Consider the following 18,121-nt stretch of genomic DNA (forward strand, 5'->3'; position numbering starts at 1 on the left):
TAGTAGAATCAATGCCTTGTTGCTACTAGTGTTTTCAGTTGTTAAACCGTATACACTTGCTGACACGTGACCATTTTTGACCTGCAGAAACGGCAGTTTCCTACATTTCATGTTCATCATCGATCAAACAATCAGAGGGCTCGGAGGGGGAAGAAAGAACATGCTGTTCTTGAGGCAGAGGGCAAGGAACAAAGACTGGGGAGCCACACCATGGTTCTAAAATTCTGCCATATCTACTCCAATGGCCAAGGGGCCCAACCCCATAGAAAGAAGGGAGAGCAGGACATCCCCTCAGGGAAGGCTGCAACTATCTGGGAATAAGAACAATAAGAAGTTGGGTGGCCAAATTCTGGGTAATGGTGACTCTGCTGTGCAAAACAGCTTGGTATTTCCTCAAAAAGTTGAACATGGAATTATCACGTGACCCAGCAATTCCACTCCAGGGTATATAGTCAAGGGATTGAACACAGAGACTTGAGCAGACATCTGCGTACCAATATTCAGAGCGGCGTTATTCCTAATATCTAAAGAGTGGAAATCACCCAAGTGTCAAGCAATAGATGAACAGGTATATGAAATGTATGTCCATACAATGGTGCATTATTCAGACATAAAAAGGAATAAAGTCCTGACACGTGGTACATCATGGGTGAACCCTGAAAATATCGTTAAGTGAAAGATGACAGACACAAAAGGATCAATACTGTATGAATCTGATTATATGAGGCACCTAGAGAAGGAGAATTTATAGAGACAGAAAGTAGAACAGAGGATACGAGAGGCTGAGGGGGTTCATGGGGACAGAATTTCTGCTTGGGATGATTATAAAGTTCTGAAAACAGATAGCAGTGGTTATACAACATTGTGAAAGTACTTAGTGTCACTGAATTGTACACTTAAAATGGAAAATGTTATGTATATTACCACAATAAAAAAAAATCTATCATAAAAGGAAAGAGGCAGGGGCGCCTGGGTGGCTTAGTCGGTTAAGTGGCTGCCTTAGGCTCAGACCATGATCTCAGGGTCCTGGGATCAGTCCCAGGTCTGGCTCCCTGCTCAGCGGGGAGTCTGCTTCTCCCTCTGCCCCTCCCTCCCCGCTCGTGTGTACGCTCTCTCTCTCTCTCTTTCAAATGAATAAAATCTTTAAAAAAAAAAAAAAAGGAAAGAGGCAGAGGCTGGGTGTCCTAGGACAGCCATGTCCTGGTGCCGATCACCGGCAAACGCAGGTGCCCGTCTCCACTGGGAATTCACTCACCAGTAAATCCTCAGTCACCTTCCCTATGAGAATCTGCTTGCGCTCAGCCTCAAAGGTAAACATTATGGACCTAGATACCTTTAGAATCTAAATAGATCATTACCGTTCAAACATGGGCTCCTCCCTTCAGAGCCCGCAAGGCACGTTACGGGCCACCAGACCTAAGAATGTGCGGTGGTTGTTGGAATAGAGCTGGGAGAACCCAAGTCCTTTGACATCTTCCTTAAAAAGAGGTTAGTCTGTGGAATTTAATAAACAAAACAGATGAACATAGGGGAAGGGAAGGAGAAATGAAATAAGAAATCAGAGAGGGAGACAAACCGTAAGACACTCTTTAACGCTAGGAAACAAAATGAGGGTTGCTGGAGGGGCGGGAGGTGGGGGCTGGGGTAACTGGGGGAGGGACGTAAAGGAGGGCACATGATGTGAGGAGCCCCAGGTGTTACATGCAACTGAAGAAAAACTCTACCCCTGAAACTAACAATATACTATATGGTAATTAATTGATTTTAAATAAATTTAAAAAAAAAGGTTAGTTGGATTTTCATCTCAAAGGTGAAACACAAATAAACCTAAGCAGTAGGTTTCACTCTTTCTTCCTGTGACTCTTTCTTCCTTTCTCCCTTTAATGGGTACTGACTGGGTGCTTGGGGAAAGCCGTCAGGGAATAGAAATTCTAACCCCTCAGGGCATCGAAGTTGTGCTTGATTGCCTGTAGTCAAGAATTTTGAAGACCGATTCCATCACTGGTAGCTAATTCAGAGGGAGTAAACTGATTACGGGTAGTATGCTTCTAGAATGTTAAAAATAAAAATGCCTCCCTGGATGGGACCAGGTTCTGTGGAGGTGAAGGCCCTCAGGGAGCACGCTGCAGGCGCATCTTTGGGGGATAGCCATCCCTCCCAAATATGAGTGTGACCCGAGTTTAGTTCAGCTAGCTCAGCTGGGCAGTTTCACCTGAAAACAAACGACTCTTTGATTTTGTCCATGCTCTGTGTTTTGTCACGCTCCAGGGCTCCACCCCTGCGAATCACAGCGGCTTCGTCCTGCTGCACACCCAGATCTCCCAGCTGTGGTCTGAGGGCTGCTTCTCAGGTGCAGGTTGAGTGCGATGCCTCCCAAAGAGTTCCCAGCAGGGTCCCAAGGATGAATAACTCCCTGTCTCCTTGGTTTTCCAGGAAGAGAACGAATGGGCCTCTTGTGAAGTAACTCTCCAACGTGTTCTCTTTGGGGTTTTAAATCATATCTAAAGAGAGCAAAAATTTAAAAAGTGGAACAGTGTGGACAAGCCAGTGGGGACATCCTGGGGAAGGAGCCTGAGGCCCATGGGGCTAAGCTCTCCGAAGGCCAAGGTCAAGCGAGACCAGGGCATTTTCTGCCCCTCAAGTGCAGAGCATCCTGACAGGAGTGTGAGCTGTAGAGAAGTCCAGTGATTCTTTCGCTGGAATTTTACATTTCTAATTGGATTTCTTACTTATTGCAAATAATGTAGAACTGAATAACAAATGATGAAGAAGAAAATCATCCAAAATTCATCATCTTAATAAATCAGCAATTTTTATTTGCCCATGTTCCCATTGAAATGTTGTAAATAAAAATACTTAATTTTATATCATTATAATCCTGACAAAGCTGTATTTTTTATAAATTTCATTTCCTTTATTATGTTAAGCATTTTCTTGCTGGTCATTGTAATAACTACAGAATATTCTGTTGAGCTATTATATAGCACAGTGCTCAGAAACAGAGACATTTAGAAAATATTTGTTGAAAAGATGAACTAATGTACTCTACTTATCTATTTCCTTATCTGGGGAGCATTGGATGTGATTTCATTTCTACTTTTATGAATAATATTTAACAGAAATCTTTGTGATTATTGTTTTTCCTACCTTTTGCATGATTTCACAGGGAAAGTTCTCAGAAATAGGATTCCCAGGTCGGTGCTATAAAAATGCATCGGCAAATTGCTTTTTAAGGAGATTGTATGGATTTGCTGCATTGCTGGTTAGCAAAGCACGCGTCTGCTGATTTTTTCATATCTTGACCAGCACTGCTATTTAAGATTTTTTTTTACATTTACTAATTTAATAGGTGCAGAAAGACTTCAATTTGAAAATCTTTCTCTTCTAAAAGAATGATGGAGTAACTTCTGCTTTTCGTCTTCATTTTATAAGCTTTTTCCCGTGACCTGACATAGAACCTAATCAGCTTTTCATGTTTCTCAATAAACCTCACTTCACTGAGTTAGACACCTTCCAAGGGAGCTTGTGGGGCATCTAGCACCTGCTCTGTTCTGCAGAGGACACGTTTAAGTCACTGGACTCTCCTGAACCACCCTGAGCACAGAGCCTGTCAATGCATGCCAGGTAGGAGGCTGCAAGGTGACAGAAACGCTCTGAGACATGGAGCAGAAGCCGAAGGCTCAGGGCAGCTTGCGGCTGGCAGGGAAGGCTCCCAGGTGGGGGTGCACTGGGGCCACGAGGTTGTTACTGACCACCCTCGCTGGAGCCCTGGTAAGGGCTTACTACGGGCCGGGCTCTACGCTCCACATGTCCCAAAGGTTAATTTATTAAATCGCCCCAGCAGTGTGAAAGGCAGCCTCAGTTTCATCCTGAGTTTCCAGATACGGGAACAGGGCCCTGGGAAACGTAATTTGCCTGCAATGCCTCAGCTGTCAGCATCCAGGCTCAGGAGATGAGATCCCACAGTCCCTGCTCCGAGGGCTCCCCTCGGCCAGTGCTGAGGCGCAGGGAGCCCCGAGGCTAAGGTGTGAGTCCTTCCAAGTCTTAACTGGAATAAGATTTGCACAGATGGAATGTACAAATGTATTCAATGGTTACACCCTGTCTTCCTATTTGTGTTTTTGGTTTTTTTTTTTTTTTTTTTTAGAAATTAAGATTAGGATACCCATAATGATGATGATGACGTGCACTTGACTGGCTTGATCCTAATATTTTGAAAACTGAGACCTAAGGCAGGTATTATTGATCCCATTCCAATGAGGAAATGGAGACTTGGAGACTGAGAGACCGGCCTGCTGGCAGAGCTTCTAAGTCATGGGTACAACGCGCTGGAGAGCAAGGCTGACCCCAGGGGTGCTGAGGGCCAAGTGCAGGGTGAGGCCAGGCTTCCGGAGATGACAGAGGAGAGCCAAGCAGAATCTACCTGTGCAAGAAGGTGGACATGGAGGTCAGGTTCAGGGAACGTTTGCTTCACAGAAGACCAGCGATAGGAGGAAGAGCCCTGGGCAGGAAGAGGTTAGACCAACGCCACGTGTTGCTGGGCCCTTCTAGAATAAGAACACAGGGGACTGAGGGTCCAGGGCCGGCTGGAGTTCAGCTTGGCCAGAGAGGGAGCTGAGGAAGGAGGTGGAGAGGAGGTGGAGAGGGCCACCTGCAGGGCCCGTGGGTCGTTCCCATGGGGCAGGCAGCTGAGGATGGAGACGGAGTCACGGGACAAGGTCAGGGTCTGCACTGCAGCAGCCTAGTGCCCAGGCGCTGCTGGGCACCCTGACCCACAGACAGGCTGAAAAGTCCCCTGTAGCATCAGCATGGAGGACACTAGGGTCACATTATATGGGTGACAAGACCCAGGATGAGGGGGTGTGTAGGCCCTCTAAACAGAGTTGATCCCCCAGGACCCACCACCCCCACAATCTGTTTATCGATGGCCCCTGCCCCCTAACCCCCACTCCGTACACACGGTTTTCCTTCACCCCTCTGGGTTTCTCAGTTTCCAGTCAACATTTTCTGGAAGGGGACGTGGAGGACACCTTTTCCTCATGGTGCTAGACTGGGTCTCTCCACTTTGACACTATGGATATGTGCTGGATATGTGCTTTAGGGCAATGGGGGCTGTCCTGGGCGCTGAGGGACGCCAAGCTGGGTGTCTGGCCTCGCCCTTTAGAGGCCGGCAGCACCTCCCCTCCCCACTGTGACATCCAGCTAGGTCTGCAGACATGGCCCAGTGTCCCTGAGGGCAGAATCCCCCCTGGGTGAGAACTGTGCTAGAGGGACCTGCTCTTGTCCTCTACAAAGGGAAGTGGGCACATAAATATGTAGACTAACAATTTCATAGTTTAAAAGTCATCGGTGACTATTGTTCTACAATCAAATAATAGAGCATTGGTTGGGTTTCTGTGAATACCACCTTCCAGATAAAACTGAATTGTGTCATTCAAACCAGATTCAAACTCAGTCTGTTTTGGTTTTTCTCCCTGAAAATTACCCCAGGACACGTCCTCTCTGGCTTCGTACTCCAAGCCATCGTGTGTCATCTCTCAATAACAGCTGCTGGACCCCAAAGTGAGGACATCTCAGTGGCTCATGGTGCATCCCTGCATCTGCAGGTGTTGTAGGGTTTAATAAATTGGTGGGTACAAAACTCAGTGCTGTTGGGACAAATTGCAAGAGAAGGGCAACTTTGCATGTGGATTAAGAAGTCAGTGGATGCATAACCTCTTCCTTTGATTTGTAGTTCTGCTTAAGGAGCATGCTGTCCTTAAATCCCAGACGGCACTATCTGATGATCTGAGTGGGTCGGTCCAAGTGGGGCCACCATCCAAATGGGGAGGCCTGCAGAGCAGGAGGGAAAGATTCGCAGCTCCTCTGATCCAGACATCTGCGTGTCTGTTTCTGGGTTCACTGAGGGTGTGGACAAGCTCCCACCAGCAGTTAAGAGCGACTCTAGCCCGGTCGTCCATCATTGCTTTAGACACGTGGAGGGAGATGTCCAGCCAAGCAGGCGGGGCTGTTCGTCTCCTCCCTGAGAAGCCAGCTGTGGCCACTCCAGACCTGGGGACAACCCTACCCTCTGAGGAGGGCTCGCAGCAAAGGAGCTTAGGGACTGAGCCTTATCGGATGGGAGCTGTGAAGCCTCAGGGTGAATGCTCTGGAGACTCTGAAGAATGTTCGTGTGACAAGGAGGGAGAGTGAGTAACGTGACTATGTTTTACATATTTTTTTTTCCACAGCAGAATACCACTGGCACTAAGACAGCCCACTGGGTTAAAATGTAAATATAAGGCTTTCACCAACAGAAAGATAAACTGCAGATTGATGGGATTTGGGGTGGGGGAGGTCTTTCTGAGCAGAACATTAAAGTCAAAAAATCCATAGAGCTGATGACACAAACATTTACAATATCTCTGCAGAGAAAACATCTCAGTGATAATCATCAGAATATTAGGAAACTATCCCAACATATATAACAATTAATATTAACAAGGTAAGAACTCCCAAAAGCAACAAGAAAAAGACAAGTGTGCTCAACAGAGTAGGCAAGAGATACGGAGTAGGCGACTCAAAAAGATCCAGAAAGTGCACGAAAAAGCTATAATCAAAATGCAAACTGGAACAACAGTGGGGTGGCACGGTGGCCTAGCGGGCAGGTGAACCAAAATGGAAGAGCGGGGCGGGGGCTGGTGAGCGTGGCGAGCATGGGTGAGCCCTGCACACAGGAGGGTCTGACAAGGGCACAGCGAGCTGCTGGCCAAGGTACCTAGAGAGTTCACAGCGTGGACACTCTGCCCTCGCAATCCCGTGGCTAAGTACTTAGTAGCAGGAAATAATGAGTTCAGCGCCCCAGATGAAAACGGAGAAAGCCTCATTTCATTGACATGTGGTGCTGGGTGGTGCTGGGTGGTGCTGGGTGACATGTCGTGCTGGGTGGCTCACCCTTCGGGGGCTATGGAGGCTGTCCTGATACACGCTAACCATGTGACAGGGTTTTTGATGAAAGTGAAAATGTGGGAAACCCTAAATGACTGGGAGAGTGTTTACATAAACCACAGCTGAACCTTGCAATGCAATACTCCTGCGTCTATTAAAAATATTTATGTTGACCCACATGAGGATGTTTGTAAAACATTAAATGCAAAAAACAGATAATCAGGTAATATAGATGATGTTATTTGTTTATTTATGGCTCTCTTTCTGCCTTCTGACCTTCTGCCTTATATTCAACGCTGGGCCTTGGTCTGAATTCCCCTGACTCTCATGGGGCTCTCTCTCTCTCATTTTTATCTCACACATATCCCGTTTCACTCCTGCCCAGCTGCTCCCTGTGGGATCCTGCTCCTTCAGGCTTTTGATAGGACCCCAAAATCAAGTTCCCAGAAGCCGACTTGAAAGCAAAAGAGGCCTATCGCATACCAGCAGCTATTTAAAAATATGTAACTCTGGTTTCTTGCTCTCCTGTTCAAATCCCTCCATCGTTTTGTTTTCATATTCAGAATAAAAGCCCTACTTTCTCTGTAGTTCATAAGATCCCATGAAATATGAGCCTTCTCTAAATTCTTTCTGATTTCTTTCCTTCTGTCTCTTTTCCTTACTTGGTCTGCATTGAGTACATTAGCCTCCATACTGTCCCTAGTTAACATACCAAGGCTATGTCGACCCCAGGGCCTTTGCACTTGCTTCCTTTTGCTCAGAAAATGCAGCCTGGCTCTTTCCCTCGCGTATTCAGGTCTCTGCTCTAATGTCACCTCCTTGAAGAAGCCTCTCCGAATCATCCCATGTGAAACAGAACCTTCCCCCATCCTTCTGTGTCCTCAAATTCAGCCTTATTTTCCTCCTAGCACCTCAACTACCACCTGATAATAACTTACGCATTCAGTTGTTGTTTATTACCTTTTCCCAACCAGAACAAAAGCTCCATGAGGGGGAGGCTTTGGCTTGTTCTTCGCTGCATCTGTGGTTCCTAAAGGAACATCTGGCCCATATTTATTGGTGGAAAGAAAGAGAGGGAACAGTAGTAGAAATGAAAAGACCAGAAATGAATTTTATCAGTGGTCACAAAGGAGGCAAAACCTACTAGGGAAAAGTTTTAAAAATATGAGAGACTGCCCTGACCAACCTCGTAACAACAAACTGGAAGACCCCAGGACCCTGGGATGCTGCTCTGCCCCGAAGCTTCCCTGGTGGCCCCTGTAAGCAGTGGGGACAGCACGGATTGGCTGGGGTGGGGCTGGAAGCTCCTATAGCAGGCATTCATGACACAAGCAAAAGAATCACACAAATACACATGCTAAAAAGCTGACAAATGTTGCAAACCTCTTAAAATAAAAAAAACAACATGAAATCATGATTCGTAGTAGTAACAGTAATTGACAGCCTGCCACTCTCTGCAATGCTCATTTCTCTGGGTTTTTTTCTCGGCACACTCTTTTATTGCCTCCTCCTATGAAAATAATTTTGTAATATCATTTTCTGTAGAGAGAATAGAAAACTAATTCCATCTTTCCTCTAGCAAGGTTGACAGAATTTTGTTTTTTATTATTGATAGTTTAGAAAAGCTTCTTTTGGCACCACCTCTGATAAGGGGTACAGCCACAAAGGGTGACTTCCCCTCCGGTTTCTTGCTCCGTGGGTCCTCCCAGCAGGACTGGGGAGGTGTGCAGAATCAAGGGAAGCTCTCAGGGGCCCTGGGTCTTTCTGAGGACTGGCATGGGTGCAGGATCAGGCTAAGCCCTCAAAACCTCTTTCCCCCATTCTCTTGGGATATAACCTCCCACGGCCACTGCCTAGGTGGCACGTCCAGCTCCCCACCTCCAGGCCTTTGCTAGATCCCCCACCAGCAGGGTGTCAAGATGACCGCTAGGCTGGAGGTGCTGAATCCTCCCTGCATCCCTAGGGCAGGACACAGCCCAGTGGAAGCCTCATTCTCCTCACAGCAAGCCCACCACTGAGTGGGAGCCAACCTTGGGATGGGTAGGAACAGCTCAGGAGCCCGCAGGAGGGGCAAATGGGACTACTTGCTGGCACAGGCTTGACTGCTGTGGTTCTGTTTCTAGGTGTTCTTCCAGGTGTGTTCTCCCCCCGATGCTTCCTCACTGCAGCTGGAGTCCTGGTATTGGCCCTCCCTCCGTCATCTGCATCAACCCCCCTCTCACGCTTTGTACCAGGGACAAGAACGTTCACTTTGTTTTTACATTGGCCATTTTACTGTTTATTTTTTTAGGTTTGATGTCTATTCTGTTCCTCTGTTCCTCTATGACTGTCTTCTTTCATGTTAAGTATATATACTTGAGGGTGCCCATTTAATTCTCTTTGCATTTATTCACCTGTACATGTTTTAGTTACTTCCATTGTGGTTGCTCTGGGATTACAATTTACATCTTAATATATAGCAATCTAGCTTAGATTAATACCAATTTAATTTCCATAGTACAGAAAGATTTTGTTCTAATGCAGTGCCTTTCCCTCCCGCTTTTTTGTGGTGTTATCATCACAAATTATGTCTGGGTTCAGGTACACCTCAGAGATATTGCTGGTCTGGTTCCAGACCACCACAATAAAACACGAATTGCAATAAAGTGAGTCAAATGAATTTTTTTGGTTTCTCAGTGCATATAAAAGTTATGCTTACACTATACTGTAGTCTATTTAGTGTGTAATGGCATTATGTCTTTAAAAATGTACACACCTTCATTAAAAATTCCTTTTTTGCTAAAAAATACTGACCATCTTCTGAGCTTTCAGTGAGTTGTAATCAATGATCACAGGCCACCATAACAAATATAACAGTAATGAAGAACTTTGAAATATCATGAGGATTACCAAAATGTGACAGACATGAAATGAGCAAATGCGATTAGAAAAATGGCATGATAAGATTTGTTCAACTCAGGGTTGCCACAAACTTTCAACTTATAAAAAACAACAATAGCTGCAAAGTGCAATAAACAAGGTATGCCTGTACGCTGCATGCCCATCAACACACATTTATCATTATTTCTTTATGCTGCTGTCATTTAAATTAGATAAGAGAAAAAGTTATAAGCAAAACATATGTTTACACTGTCTTATATTTACACACATTTTTACTTTTATTAGTGCTCTTTATTTCTAGATTCACATTGCTGCCTAGTAGCCCTTCATTTTGGTCTGAAGAGCTCTGTTTAGTATTTTTTTGTGGGGTAGGTCTGTTAGAGACAAATTATCTCCAATTTTTAAAATATGGGCGACACATTCAGTTAAGTGTCCGACTCTTGGTTTCAGCTCAGGTCACAATCTCAGGGTTGTGAGATCAAGCCCCGTGTTGGGCTCTGTGCTCAGCAGGGAGTCTGCTCAAGATTCTCTCTCTCCCTCTACCCTTCCTGCTCATGCACTCTCTCTCTCTCTCTCAAATAGATAGATCTTAAAAAAATAAAATAAGATATGAGAATATATTAGTTTCTCCTTCATTTCTGAAGGATAGTTTTGCCAGGTATAGAATTCATTGTTGGCAGTTTTTTTTTCCTTCATGGCTTTGAATATGTCATACCATTGACTTCTGGCATTCATGGTTTCTGGTGAGAAATCAGCCATCAATCTAAATGAGGATCACCTATACAAAATCAGTCACTTCTTTCTGGCTGCTTTCAAAATTCTCTCTTGGTCCGTGGTTTTTGACAGTTTGATGATGATGTGGATGTGTGGATCTCTTGAGTTTATCCTACTTGGAAAGCATGGAGCTACCTGGATGTGTAGATTTTTGGGAGTTTTAGGCCATTATTACTTCAAATATCTTTTCTGCCCCTTCCTCTCTCTCCACTTCTTTGGAGATTCCCATTATTCATATGTTGAGAATCTTGACTGTGTTCCAGAGGTTTCTGAGACTCTGTTCATTTTTCTTCATTTTTTTCTCCTCTTTCTGTTTCTCAGACTGGATCATCTCAATTGGTTAGCTTCAAGTTCATTTATTCTTTCTTCTATCTGCTCAGATCTGCTGTTGAGCTCTCTAGTGAATTTTTCACTAGTTATTATACTTTTGAACTGCAGAATTTCTATTTGATTTTTTTTTAAGATTTTATTTATTTATTTGACAGAGAGAGACACAGTGAGAGAGGGAACACAAGCAGGGGGAGTGGGAGAGGGAGAAGCAGGCTTCCCGCGGAGCAGGGAGCCCGATGCGGGGCTCGATCCCAGGACCCTGGGATCATGACCTGAGCCGAAGGCAGACGCTTAACGACTGAGCCACCCAGGCGCCCCTCTATTTGATTTTTAAAAATTTATTTCTATTTGTTAATATTCTCTATTTGATGAAGCATACTACGTTCTTTTAGTTCCTTACGTATGGTCTTCTTTAGATCTTTGAACTTATTTAAATAATTTATTTAAAGTCTTTGACCATTAAGCCTGATGTCTGATCTTCCTCAGAGATAATGTCTATTGATCGCTTTTCCCCCCTCTGTGTATGGGCCATACTTTCTTGTTTCTTTGCAAGTTCCATAATCTTTTATGTTGAAAATCAGACACTTAATATAATGTGGCAACTCTGAAAATCAGATCGTTCTCTGCCTTCATCCTGGTTTGTTGTTATTGCTGTTGGTTGTTGTAGCTATTGTTTGTTTAATGACTTTTCTGTGCTAATTCCACTTCAAAAAAACTTGTGTTCTTTTTCATGTGTGGCTACTGAAGTCTCTACTCAGCTCAGTGGTTGGCTAAGGATTGGACAGAGATTTCCTCAAATGCCTGGAGTCAGTAAGCCCCAGCTTTTGCCAAAGGCTCTGTACATGTTTGGGGACAATCCTTCAACATGCAGTCAGGCAGTTGACAATATTGCATTTGCCTTCCCTTCGTGCTTGTGCAAAGCTTCAAGGTCATCCAAAGGTGAAAGCTTAGGACCTACTCAGGTTTTTCCCAAGCATGCACACAACCTAGGACATGTGTATGCCTCTATCATACACATGGCCTTCTAAATTCCCAGGAACACATCAGAGCTTTTCTAAGCCTGGCTTTTCCTCTTAGGTTTGGCCAGTCTATAGTTTATCCCCACTGTATCCCCCACCTCAGGCAATTAAAAGTTAAACATGTCCCTTAATGGTTTTCAACAAATACCCCTTGGAGAGAAGGCTCTTTGCACTGGGCAGCTCTAAGTTAGGTCAAAAATGGATAGCTTTGCAAGTAAGATCTTTCACAGAAGCATGGGAGAGGTCAAATAATGAAAGTTCTTTGGAACTGGGGCTTTGTGAAAGCTTCAGCTGTATTGTTACCTCCGGTGGCTGCCAGGTTCAGTGGGAACACAGGCTTCCATTTCACATGGTTATTGTAGATCTGGAGAGCAGAGGATGGGAGTAGGGCAAGTTAAATACTACAGAGGTCACTGATCTTACTGAGATTTAGCCAGTTATTCTCCAATATGCTCCTCAGATTACTCCACACCTTTGGTTAATTTCCAGAGTTCTCAAAAAGTCAATTCTGACCATTTTTGCCACTTTTCTCATTGATTTTATGGAGAAGAGAATTTCTGGCAAAGAGAATTTTCTGCCTTTTTCATTGATGTCATTTAACTTTTTCTTGATACATGAAATATCTTAATCATGCTGCCTTTATGTAGCCTCAGCCTGATCTGCTGGCTCTGTTTCTGAAGGGGATTCACCCTGAATCTTGGTACTTGTCTACTTATCTCTAGACCTAAGTTTTCACTGTTCTATAACATGAGTATATCCCTAAAATAAGTTGGAGTAAAATGTGTGCTTATTGAGGCACCCAAACTAGTATATATATTAGCCCCATTATTATTTGCATACAGAGGTTTTATAGCGAAGGATTATTCTAACTGAGGCTGCAACTGACAACATGAGCATCACCTGTGAGCTTATTAGAGATGCACATTCTCAGGCCCTAACCTGATTTATTAAACCAGAAACTAGGGGGCCCATGTAACTGTTTTAACAAGAATTTCAGGTAATTTTATGTTCATTAAAGTTTAACAACCACAGGAAAAAAGAAAAGCATATAATTTACGCCAATTAAACATTCTGATCACCTGAGTAACCCTTTATTCTCTTACCTCCACAAAATTAAGTGAGATTGGATGAATTACTTATTCTCACTTATAAGCTTTATATCCAAATCTGTAAAGTGATGGGGTTAATATATAATCAAAGAGACCATGGGGTTGTTTTGTTTTGTTTTCTGTATGGCATCTGAATTATAAATCTTGCTTAGAAGTACCTTCCCCACTCAATAGTTAAAAAAACAAAAGCATAGGTAGCTCCTTTATCTTATTATGTCATTAAATGGATTTTAACTTTCATCTAGATTTTTAATCCATCCTTAAATCATTTATAATTTTGCATAAATGCATATATATATACCTTTTTAAAATTTTTTAAATTGTTAGCTATGTGTCCAAGTATCATTTATCATTTATCAAAAACTCAAGTATTTTTGGTTTGGTTTCTGGATTCTATGTTCTGTTTTGCTCAATTTGTCTATTCTCATGCCATATTATTTTGGTTAGAGTAGTTTTAACATACATTTAAATATCTAGAAAATAAACTCTCTATAATGCTCTTTTCCAAAACATTCTCAGAAATTATCACTTTTATTCTTCCATATAAAACATAAAATCAATTTGTCTAATTCTAAAAGCAAGGTCAGAATACATAAACAACCATTAGAATTTTGATTGGAGTTGCATGAAATTTATGCACTGATTTGAGAAGCATTTACAATGTTCAGTCTTCCCATTCAGGGATATGACATGTCTTCATTTACCAAAGCCTTCTTTTATGTCTTCTGTAAAATATTAATAGTGAAAGATGTGTTCTAGTCTTATGACATCCTTGATAAATTTATTTTAAGTCATCTTAAAGTTTTAGTAACTGTCATGAATGGAATCTTTTACCATTTCATTGCGAATTGGTTGTTACTAGTATCTAGGAAAGTTCTTAACTTTTTCAAATATCTATCTTATGTAATGATATCTTCCTGTGGTTGGTTGTTGTTTTTTTTTTTTATGAGTTCAAAGATGTTTTCTTTTTAGTTAAACCTCCTGAGTTTTCTAGGTATAAAATCATATTATCTGCAGAAAGTGGTCCTGTCCTGTTTTCACCTCTTTTCTAAAATTTACACCATTCACTTGATTCTGTCTTATCCCATTAACTAAAACCTCCCAAACAAGATTGAATTTTAGTGGGAAGTACCCTGTGCCTTGTCCTGTTTCCCACTGCTGTAGGGATGCATTTAGGATTTTACAATTTCATATCATGTTTTATAATGATCTCTGGTATCATTTAAAAATCATTTTAAGGAGTTTTTATTTTATTAGAAGTCCTTAATCAGTAATTTTATTGTACTTAAAGTCCTTAATCACACAATTTCTTCTCAATTAGATCAAATTTTTTTCAGGATCCAATGGTAATTCTTTACTCAAATTATTTATTAATATAATTAACTATATTGCTGGATTCCCTAATGTTGAACCATTTCGGCAAGTGTGGATTAAAACTTTTGTGTAGTGGGTGTAGTAGAAGATATCATAAATTACATTAAATGATAAATGAGAGGCTCAGAGAAAATATTTGCAATACAATGCATACTGTGTAGCATGTATGTTATATATAGATACACATATTATAGAATATTAGGTGATCTTTACTAATTAATAAAAAAGTAGAAAATAGGCAAAGGGTGTGAACATGCAAAACACAGATAAAAATAGAAATACCCAGTAAATATTTGAAAATATACTCAATCTCCCCAATAATTTTTAAAACAAATTCAAATGAGATGCACTTTTGCTTTTCAAAATGGCAACATCTAAAAGGACTATTCACATTCTCCTTCTCCCTCTCCTTCTGCCCCTCCCCCCACTCGCACACTCACACCCTTGTGTGCTTTCTCTCCCTCTCTCTAAAGACCATTCACATCAAGTGCTAGAGAGAATGGGAAAAATTGGTGTCTTCATGCATGTGTAGTGGGAGTATGAGTTAGTATAACCTTTTAAAATATAATTTCATTTCCCATATTAAAAATTTTTTAAATGTATATATGATAATCCAGCAATTTTCCTTCTGGGAACCTATACAAAAACCATGATGTGAGTTCGTAAAGACAAATGTGTCAGGGTTTTCACTGCTACCTTGCATATGAGAGTTAAGATAGGAAAATCTCTTAAATGTAAGTCAGTAGGGGCTTGTTAAGCAAATTTTGGTGGAGGATTCAATGCCATGGAATATTATGGAGTGGTTAACAGGAAAGGGTAGGTCTAAGCTAACTGAGTGTGTATATCAGAGCTCCATTCTGTTTGTTTTTGTTTTTGTTTTTTTGGTTCCATTCTTAAATATAAAAGTACATCATTGCTTTTATGTATACTGTATATAGACTCTGGGGCTTGTTTTAATAAGGATAGGATAACCAGGATCAGACCAGGTGATTGGTTGCAAGTAAGAGTAGCTAATTATGGTAGATTTAGCAGGAAAGAGTAGCCTGAGGGACCCACAGTATCCTTGAGACATCTGGAGAAATAAGTTCACTGCTTCCAGAAATTGTGCCCCACGCCATGCACAAGAATGGCCTGATGGTGGGACCTTTGCTGTCACTGAGCTGGGCATGTTACAAGTTTGCACTGACACCAGGCTCTATCACAGCTGCTGCTGCCCTGGGTCCCAGGTCAAGGGACTACCCAGGCAAGTACTGCTGCCCCAGGAGCTAGATACCTCTACCGGAAATGGATTCCACTGGATCCTCCTTCCTTAGGCTGCTTCTTCCCAAAGCAGAGCCTGTGTGTGTGTGAGGACCAGCTTGATGGAGCCTGGAAACATTGGGGATTCCACTGCCAAGAGCTAGGACCCCAAATCCTCTCGGTTTTGCCTTGGGGAAGTGGGGCTCACAGAAAACTCTACCTCCTTCCTCCGCCCCACCAATTCTCCAGCCCCTCACCTGCTCTCCTACCAGAATGTTACCTCCACAAGGAAAGGGACTGCAGTAGTCTGAATGTATGCATCTACCCAGAATCCATATGTTGACATCCTAACCCCCCAAAATGATAGTACTTGGAGGTGGGGCCCTTGGATGCACTTAGATCAATCATGCAGGTGGAACCCTCATGAATGTGATTAGTGCCCTTATAAAAGAGGCTCCGCAGAGATCCCTCATTCCTTCCATCACATGAGGACACAGCAAGAACTTTTTGTTAGATATTGAATGTGTATAAACTACATGGGTATTCATATACAGGTTTCAACTGGTTAAAAAAATGAATGAATTCTGGACATTTCTTTGTGGCTGATCTGAGGACTACACAGCTAGAAGTGGATTACACTGGGAAACACAGAGCAAAGAGCAGAACCCACTTAGGAACCATTAAGAGCTATTGGAAGAATGTAGGTGGATAACGTGACCCCAAGTAGGCAGATAAAAAGAGTTTTGAGCCACCGACAATGTTGTACAGAGATGCCAGAGGCACCTATGATGAGTCTGCATGGTCGGTTGTCTTAAGCAGGTCCGTCAGTGGGGTCAGGCCATGGGGGACTGGGAGCTCAATGGAAGAGACAGGTATGGAGAAAAGGTCCACAGGACCAATAATGCAATCAGCTTCCTAACATGTTTGGGTGATAGGAGTTCAACAGGAGGCGGATTCCATGGGAAAGAAGCCCGCCAAGGACTCCAAAGGAAGCAAATCTATTCAGTACTGCAGTCCAGCTGGTGGTCATCCCTTGAATCCTTATTTACTGAAGATCTGTGATGTGCAATCACTGGGTTGATGCTTCCGACTGTTGGAAGGAAATGCAATGTCATACAGCGTTCTTGCAGAGAAATTGCTCATGGGTTTGCAGACTTCTTTCTGACCACACCAAGACTCTTTGCTCAGAAAACATGCTGAACTTTTCCAGCTTTGATTGAAACAAAAAACTCCAAATGCTTGTATTTCTTCATCTGGCATCTTATGCAGCAGAAAACATTAGGCTGCTTTAAAAACATACCCTGAGTCACTGTTGGATTCTACCACTGTGTCAATATTAGTTAAAAAGTTGACATTCTGTCTTGTTTCAGCCACCTCTTTGATTACTAAATCGGATGTCTTATCGTACCTTCACCTTTTGATGCGAATTTCTACAAGCCACTACAGTTCTATCAAGCATGGAAAATAAAGGTGAGCATTGTTTCCATTATTCATTCTGCGCTTGACACAGGGTGGAACATCACAGGAGAAATGAAAAGTAAGAATCTGCCACAAAGAACGTGTGGTCAGGAAAATCGTGAGAAGGGCTGGATGACGTGGTTTATACCAGAGCCTAAAGGGAAACGTTCACGGGACAGACCTTTAAAGGAAGAGGACACTTGCTCTCTGTTATTCCGTCAGGGGCAGGAGCACCAGGGTGGAAAATAGAAAGCTGTGGACAATCATCGATCTGGCAGGGAGTGAATAACAGGACAGCGACTGCCACCAGGATTTGAGAGGGTTAAGGTACAAAGGAAATACAATAGTTTGTAACTAGACGGCTTTTGCTCTTACAAGTGCAGGAAACACGACCTATTTCTCCATCTTGTTTTAGGAATCCCATTACTTTTCCAGGCAACACATTGGGTGGAAGAAAGAATGAAACCCCTGTAACCCCAGAGGAAAGCCCATTGCCCATCCCGACAAAGCCATGCAGACTTGGGTGTTGCTGGGTCTTATCGTTGAGTGTTATTTTTTTTTTTTTAAGATTTTATTTATTTATTTTATTTATTTATTTTTTATTCTTATGTTAATCCCCATACATTACATCATTAGTTTTAGATGTAGTGTTCCATGATTCATTGTTTGTGCTTAACACCCAGTGCTCCATGCAGAATGTGCCCTCCTCAATACCCATCACCAGGCTAACCCATCCTCCCACCCCCCTCCCCTCTAGAACCCTCAGTTTGTTTTTCAGAGTGAGTGTTATTTTTTAAGGCAAAAGATATTCTGCCTACAACTAGGTTTCAGGGTCCAACTTCAGAAGTTCTCGGTAGTATACCAGGTCTGTTTTCTAGCTCAGGGCAGTGACAAGCTCTCACTCTTTGTGACCATCCAATATCGTCCTCCCCTTCTAGAACTGGAACTTGCCTTCTGTGGTAGATGCTGTTTTCGGTGGCTCGTCCAGATGCCTTTCCTGGGACAGACTCC

General features: G+C 42.8%; 1 long non-coding RNA gene across 1 annotated transcript in view; it reads left to right on the forward strand.

Annotated features, from left to right (window-relative positions):
* LOC123834449 (uncharacterized) overlaps positions 1 to 17,086 on the forward strand; it is a 193,823-nt gene extending 176,737 nt beyond the window's left edge. Inside the window, exon 5 of the long non-coding RNA XR_008505148.2 lies at positions 17,023 to 17,086. This is a non-coding gene — a long non-coding RNA (uncharacterized LOC123834449). The remainder of the gene's footprint in view (positions 1 to 17,022) is intronic.
* The last annotated feature ends 1,035 nt before the right edge of the window (positions 17,087 to 18,121 follow it).

The sequence above is a fragment of the Mirounga angustirostris genome, unplaced genomic scaffold (genome assembly GCF_029215605.1).
Source record: "Mirounga angustirostris isolate CCGP_5_RB_7025 unplaced genomic scaffold, mMirAng1.0.hap1 SCAF_7, whole genome shotgun sequence".
Lineage (NCBI taxonomy): Eukaryota > Metazoa > Chordata > Mammalia > Carnivora > Phocidae > Mirounga > Mirounga angustirostris.